The sequence below is a fragment of the Macrotis lagotis genome, chromosome 1 (assembly GCF_037893015.1).
Source record: "Macrotis lagotis isolate mMagLag1 chromosome 1, bilby.v1.9.chrom.fasta, whole genome shotgun sequence".
NCBI lineage: Eukaryota > Metazoa > Chordata > Mammalia > Peramelemorphia > Peramelidae > Macrotis > Macrotis lagotis.
In genome coordinates, this window is record NC_133658.1 from 91159532 (window position 1) to 91167590 (window position 8059).

The following is an 8059-nucleotide window of genomic DNA, read 5'->3' on the forward strand; positions in this document are numbered from 1 at the left end:
ATTTCAGCAGAACAACTGACAGAGCTGGTTTATTGAAAACATCAAACAGTTCTTATAGAAGAAAATCACAAAATTTGCATACTAGATAAAAACAATGATGTAACTTTGTTATGGGCAGGAATTAACACAGCAGGATGTGATTCAGATCAAGAAGTTCAGAAACAGGGTTTATTGAATAGTGAGGCCACAAAATAACTTCTTTCTAAGGGGACAAGTATTAAGTCTTTTCTGGGGGGGGGTGGAATCTTCTGTTCTTAAATCCTCACTTGACCCAGAATTTTCTGTAATAACTAACTATAGTATCCAAATTATATACTTTAGAATTGACTTGGCTTTCTTGTCTTTATGGAATACACTTCTGAATGACACGGTGGTGTTATCAAATCAGAATTTCGTGGAGGCTTTCAGTTCAATGGTCACCAGAGCTCAGGTTATTTTGGCCATAACTCACCCCTTGACACTGAACTCTCTTGAGTGCCCTCTACAGATGAGCATCAGGATGGGTGCACTACATGAGATAGGACTATGGTGAACATTTGTCTCCTTTTTCTCCAGGACTTTTGACTAGATCTGTATGGCAGTAATTTCTAAGAGAAACATCAACATGTTTGATTCACAGGGCATCCAAAATTGAAGATGGTCCATTTCAGATGGTTTATAAAGTTCTTACCATGTTTTGGAGCATTCTTGGTGGTGTAGTCTTTTACCCAAATGATTCTGTAATCACTGAGAAAGTAGTAGAGTTAGCTGCCAACATAAAGGGCATTTGTACCATAAAGACCAGTTGCTCAGAAAACACAAGCATTTACAATAAAAACCTCTGGATTAGTCAGGTTAAGGTGGTCCTGAAGAGAGGAGCTGGAGTGGCAAATATAGAAAAGATCAACATCCGTGTGCAAGATCCCTTTACAATTACACCCCTATATAAGGAACTCATTCTTGAGAATGTCTGGGCAACCTGTGACTGCATCCTGACTATGGAAGATCATTACTATGAGTGTGACCTAGGAGAGTCTATGGATGCTGCCAGAGTGTGTGAACTTGGTATCGCAATGAGTCACTTGGGATTCACCACTAACCTGAGAAGTGCTAAAGCTGTTTGGAATTGACAGGGACACCATTGTTCAGGCTATCATGGCAGCCTTGTCTCAATTCTAAGACACTGGCTCACAATTCCAGACCAAAAAAAGAAGTAGAGAAGAGAAAAACATTCTTGTTATTTTAAATACATTAGGTAACTTTTGTTTCTACTGAATTATCAATTAAAAATAAAAATTATTAGATGGTTTGATGGAAAAAAGGAAAAAGCTTAAAACAAATGCTTTAATCTGAAGTCTTCCATCAAGTTTTCTTTGAATATGATTAGTAATTTTCATCATCAGTTATTTGGAATTGTTTTAAATCATTTTCTTTCACAATGTTGTCTTTCACGGTTTATAATCTTACAATATTACTATACCATATGTGATGTTTTCTCAGTTATGTTCACTGCTTGTTGCATTGAGTTAATGTCAGTAGTGCTTAAGAGTATATATTTTCATGTGATTAATGATAATTTTAATTTCTTCTGAAACCTGTCTGCCTTCTTCTGAAACTTGTTTGACTATTTGTCAATTTGAAAATGACATTTATTTGCATACATTTAACTCAGCTCTCTACATAACTGAAAAATGAAACCTTCATCAGAGACACATCTGTAAAAACATTTTCCTCAACTTTCTATTGCCTTATAATCTTGATGGAATTGGTTTTAGTTGTGAAAAATGTAATTTAATATTCATTTTGCATTTCAACATGCTCTCTATTTCATTTTTAGTAATAAATTCTTCCACTATATATAGATCTGAGAGGCAAACTATTCCATGCTCCCTTGGATATCTAAATCATATTCTCATTTTTACTCTATTTTGATGTACAATGTAGGTTATTGGTTTATATTTCATTTTTGCCAAACAGTTTTCCCAGTTTTGCAGATAGTTTTGAGTCTTTGGGTTTAACAAATACAAGTTTACTACAGTCATTTTTTTTAAAGATTTTTCAAGGCAATGGGTTTTAAGTGGCTTGCCTGAGGCCACACATCTAGGTAATTATTAAGTGTCTGAGGTCGGATTTGAACCCAGGTACACCTAACTCCAAGGCCGCTGCTACTACAGTCATTTACTGCAATGTATTGTGCACCTAATGTAATTAACTGATCTGCCACTGTATGTCTTCACCACTACCAGATTATTTCAATGATAACTATATAATGCACTTTGAAATCTGATACAGCTAGGCCACTTTCCTTCATATTATTTTTCCATTGATTCATTTATATTTTTGACCTTTTGTTCTCCCAGATGAATTTTGTTACTATTTTTTCTAATTCTATAAGATAATTTTTGTTAATAACACTGAATAAACAACCTAATTTTGGTAGAATCATCATATTATTATAATAACTTGTTCTACCCATGAAGAATTAGTATTTTTCAAATTGTTTTGACTTCATTTATGTGAAAATATTTTGTTATTGTGTTATCATAGTTCTTGAATTTTTATTAGTAGGTAGACACAAATAATTTTGCTGCCTATAAACAAATGTCTTCTTTTTATTCTTGTTGCTGACCCCTTTTGTTAATATGCAAAAAATGCCACTGATTTATGTAGGCTTATTTTTATCCTTCACTTTTATAATAATTATTAATCATTTCAACTACTTTTTCAGTTGATCATATAAGAGTCTCCAAGTATGCAATTATATCCTCAGCGCAGATTTTTTTTTATGTTTTTGCAAGGCAAATAGGGTTAAGTGGCTTGCCCAAGGCCACACAGCTAGGTAATCATTAAGTGTCTGAGGCTGGATTTGAATTCAAGTACTCCTGACTCCAGGGCCAGTGCTCTATCCACACTGTGCCACCTAGCTGCCCACACCCAGTGATACTTTTGCTTCTTCATTACCTACTTTAATTTCTTTTTTCTTTTCTTTTGCCATATTGTTGCTAGTACTATATTGAATTATGGTGGCAATATTGGTTATGAAAAAAATCTTCTAACTTATTGACATTATAGATAATGCTTGTTGGCAATTAGGTAAATAATATTTTTCATTTTAAGGAAAGTTCCCAAATATTTATATGCTCCGTAATGCTTTAATAAAATTGTGCACTGCATTTTTCAATAGGTTTTCAGCATCTATTCAAATATTCTGCTGAGTTTTTTTATGATATAATCAATTATGCTGTTACTCTTATTATTATTGAACTAGGCCTGCATTTCTTGTATGAATGCTAACTAGACATATTGTATTATCCTTGTGATTTTCTTGCTAGTTTAAATATTTTAATTAAATGCTAATTAAGTTAAACAAATTATTTAATATTAAGATATAATTATATAGTAATATATTACAAGATAATCATATATTATGGATTAATAGGTTAATATATAATTATATTTGCTTATATGGAGATATAAATTTTGAAGTAAATTAAAATTATTGCATCAATATTCAATTATAAAATTGATCTATAGTATTCTTTTTCTGTTTTCACTTTTCTTGGCTTTGATATCATAACTATATTTGTTTTGTAAAAGGAATTCAGTAGAATTTTTTTCACTGTTTTTCCAGATGGTTTATATACTATTGGAATTAATTATCCCATGGTTGTTTGGTGGAATCTGCTATTTATCACTGCGAAAAGCTATAATTCTTTCTACAGCCATTGTTTCCTCTAGAAATCTATCATATACAACTTTTTTAAAATTCTATTTAGTTCTTTAACTACTTTTTTTGGTTAGATTTATTTAGTTCTGAGTTGAGAAAGTTGAAGTATTTCACTGATATTGTTTCACTGTTTATTTCCTTCTATAAATCATTTAACTTATCCATTAAAAATTTGGATACCATAGCATAAAGTGTAAATAAGTTTAATACTGATATTGCTTCATTGCCTATGGCAACTTTTAGAATGATGTGGTTCCTTACTTACCTCTATGATTTAGATTCACTTTTTTTTTCTTTTGCATCATCTAAGATCATGATTTATGCCTTATTTTCTTAACTTCAGCTGCAGCATAATGGATTTTGTTACAGGCCTTACCTTTACTCTCTGTATCTCTGCTTCAGGTGTGATTCTTATAAAAATATATTGCTAAGATTCTAGTTTTTAATTTACTACATCCATTTTATGCATACATTCATTTCATTCATAGTTATGATTGCTAACTATGAATTTCCCTCAAACTTCCTTTCCCTTGTTTATACTTTACTCTATCTCTCCTTTCATCCTCACAAGTGTTTTGTGTCTGACTATCACCTTCTCCAATCCACCATCCTTTCAATGGGTTTCCCCCTTCTTTACTTTTCTCTCCTATTTCTCTATGGTGCAAGATAATTTCTTTTTCCAACTGAGGGTGTATGTTATTCCCTCTTTGATCCAATTCCTATGAGAGTAAGACTCAAACTTTGATTGTCACTCCTAAATTTCCCTCAAATCTAACAGTTCTTTCTCATCTTTTCATGTGAGAAAATTTAAGACATCCTCTCCCTCTCTTCTCTGTGTTTACAGTGAAATGCTTTTTGGATATCGTCCATCATGGTCAACTTATCCTTATGCTCTCTTTCTATGTATATTGCTTCTTACTGCTTAATTTTGACAAAATTCTTGAGTTACAAGTATCATCTTCCTTATAGAAATGTGAAGAGATGTAAATAGTTAATCCTTATTTAATCTCTATTGATTTCTATTTCTTGTTTACCTTCTCTTATTTCTTGCATAAAAAATTAGATTTTCTCTTCAGTTCTGGTCTTTTCATCAGAAACACAAGAGAAAATTAACCCTTTGGAAGAGAAAATTATCATCTGCAATAAGAAAACAAAAATACAATAGGACAAGTGTAAAAAGAAAATAATTCTTTCAAAGCCACAATTGGGAAAATGGAAAACTTCTTCAAAACTAGAATTGACCAATTGGAAAAGGAGGTGTAAAAGGTAAATGAAGGAAATTATTCTATTAAAAAAATCAAAACTGTGGAAATTAATGTGACTTCATGAAACAACAATAATCTGTTAAGCAAAACAAAAAGATGAAAAAAATAGAAGAAAATATAAAATATCTCATTGACAAAACAACTGTCTTGGATAATAGATCTAGGAGAGATAAGTTAACAATCACTGGACTTTTTGAAAACATTGAGGAGGAAATAAAGCTTAGGTTCCAAACTTCAGGATGCAGTGAAGGAGGAATTCCCTACTATCATGCAACCACAGGGCAAAATATTTGATGAAAGAATATAACAATTTCCTCCTGAAAGGGACACCAAAATGAAATAACAAAACAAAACCACAAAAAAACCCCAAGGAATATTGAGATCAAATTCCAAAACTATCAGATAAAAGCGAAAATCCTGCAAGTAGCAAGAAAGAAATAATTTAATTATGAAAGAGTCATAGTAAGGATCACACAGGACCTGGCTGCATCAACAACAAGAGATCTACACCTGGAATTTGATATTCAGAAGAGAAAAGGAGCTTGCGATGCAGCCAAGAATTCACTATCTGGCAAAATTGAGCCTTCTCTTCCAGGGGAAAAGATGAACATTTAATGAAATAGGAGACTTCCAACTTCTCCTCATGAAAAGACCAGAGTTAAATAGGAAATATGAACTTCAAACAGGAGACTCAAGAGATACATAAAAAAGTTAAAAAATGGAAAAGAAAAAAACTGTTATCCAATAACATAAACTGGTTATATCCCCATCTGGGAGAAAGATTCTCATAATTCTGGAGAATTGTAACTCTAATAGAAAGATTATACTCAGAAGTCAAAACACTCATGATTTCTTTATGACTCTGATATAATGACTTTAAAATAATATTTATTTTAAAAGGGAGAAATACAGAAATGGGAGTATGGAGAAGATTGAATGGGGTAAATTACATCAAATGAAGATATAAAAAGGATCTATTATAATAGAGGGAAAGAATGGAGGAGGTGACAATTGCTTGAATCTTTCATCAGATTATAAAACAAGATTTAGAGCACATTATAAACTGCAAAATGAATGATTTTGACTATATCAAATTAATAAAGTTTTTGAACTCCTAAAATAAATACTGTCAAAATTAGAAAGAAAGAAGAAAGCTGGGAATTTTTCACAATTAAGAGTTCTGATAAACATCTAATTTCTAAAATATATGGAGAATTCCATCAAATTTATAAGTTCATGTCACTCCCTAAATGATAAATGTTCAAAGGATATGGACCTACAGATTTCAAATGAAGAAATTAAAGCTATAGAAATCATATGGAAAATGTTCCAAATCAATTTTTTAAGAGACATGCAAATTAAACCAACAATGAGGTATCACTTCACACCTATCTGTTTGACCAAGATGAGACAAAAAGGGAAAACAACCAATTTTGAAGAGGTTGTTGAAGGATTGGGACATTGATAAATTGCTGGTGGAGTTATGAATGGATCCCACCTTTCTGGTGATCAATATTTAACTATGCCCAAAAAGCAATAAAACTGTTCATACCCTTTGACCATGCAATTCCAATTCTAGGTCCACGTCCACAAAAAATTATAAAAAAAGGTTAAAGTCCTACATGTTCCAAAACATTCATAGCAGCATTTTTTTAGTAGCAAAGAATTGGGGAATGGCTAAACAAAGCATTGTACATGAATACTATAGAATATTATTGTTCAGTAAGAAATCATAAACAGTTGAACTCTAGAGAATCATGGAATGACTTAAAGGATCCGTTCATGAGTAAAGGAAGTAGAATCCTGAGAATAATGTAGACATTAGAAACAACATTGTGAGATCAACAACCTTGATGGAAACAGCTGCTTTCAGCAGTTCAGAGAGCTAAGACAACTGTATTAGACTTGTTATGGACTATGTTATTCCCATCCAGAGGAAGAAATCCAAAACAAAACAAAACACACACACACACACACACACACACACACACACAACACACACACACACACACACACACACACACACACACATACACTAAACAACAGCAACAACCCATATAATCTGATGAACACTTTATAAAAATTATCTCATGTATCTCTTTTCCTTAATCCTAATTCCTCATACCAAAAATAACTATTCTTTAAACATATTTATCAAAAATATATATGTACAATTCTAATCTGACTGTTGGCTGCTGAGGAGAGAGGTGGAAATGGAGGTTGGAAGGAAATTTTATAACATAAAAATATGCATGTGCATGTGGATAAAATAAATATTTTTTTTAAAAACTGGATAGTTTTGTTTACATTAAATTAAAAAAAGCATTTGCACAAACAAAACCACTGTAACCAAGATCAAAAGAATTGTGAAATAATTTTTACAAGTGCTTCTGGCAAAGGACTCATTTTTAGAATATATAAAGAACTGAGTCAAAGTTATATATATAAAAAACAAGCCATTCCCCAATTGACAAATGGTCAAAGGTTATGCAAAAGCAATTTGCAAATCAGGAATGCAAACAATCTATAGTCATGAAAAATTGCTCTAAATCATTACTCATTAAAGAAATGCAATTCAAAGCATGTCTGAGGTACTACCTCGTACCTCTCAGATTGGCCAATATAACCAGAAAGAACAATGATCAGTGTTGGAAAGGATGTAGGAAATCTAGGACACCTACATTATTGTTGGAGCTGTGAACTCCTCCTACCTTTCTGGAGAGTAATTTGGAATTATGCCCAAAGGGCAATAAAATGTGCATATGCATACCCTTTGATCTAACAATACCTCTACTGGATCTATACCCTGGAGAGATCATACAAAAGGGTAAAATCATTAATTGTATAAAAATATTCATAGCAGCCACACAGTGATGAAGAATTAGAACTCAATGGGATTTTCATCAATTGATGAATGGCTGAACAAATTGTTGTATATGTATATTAGAACTCTATATGCATAATATAACACTATTGTTCTATTAAAAATCAGAATGAATGGGATTTCAGAGAAACCTGGAAAAAGTTGCATGAACTGAAGCTGAGCAAGGTTAGCAGGATCAGAAGAACATTATTTACCCTAACAGCA

General features: G+C 32.1%; 1 pseudogene; it reads left to right on the forward strand.

Annotated features, from left to right (window-relative positions):
- Positions 1-535: 535 nt before the first annotated feature.
- LOC141513013 (transketolase pseudogene) lies at positions 536-1109 on the forward strand (annotated as a pseudogene).
- Positions 1110-8059: the final 6950 nt, after the last annotated feature.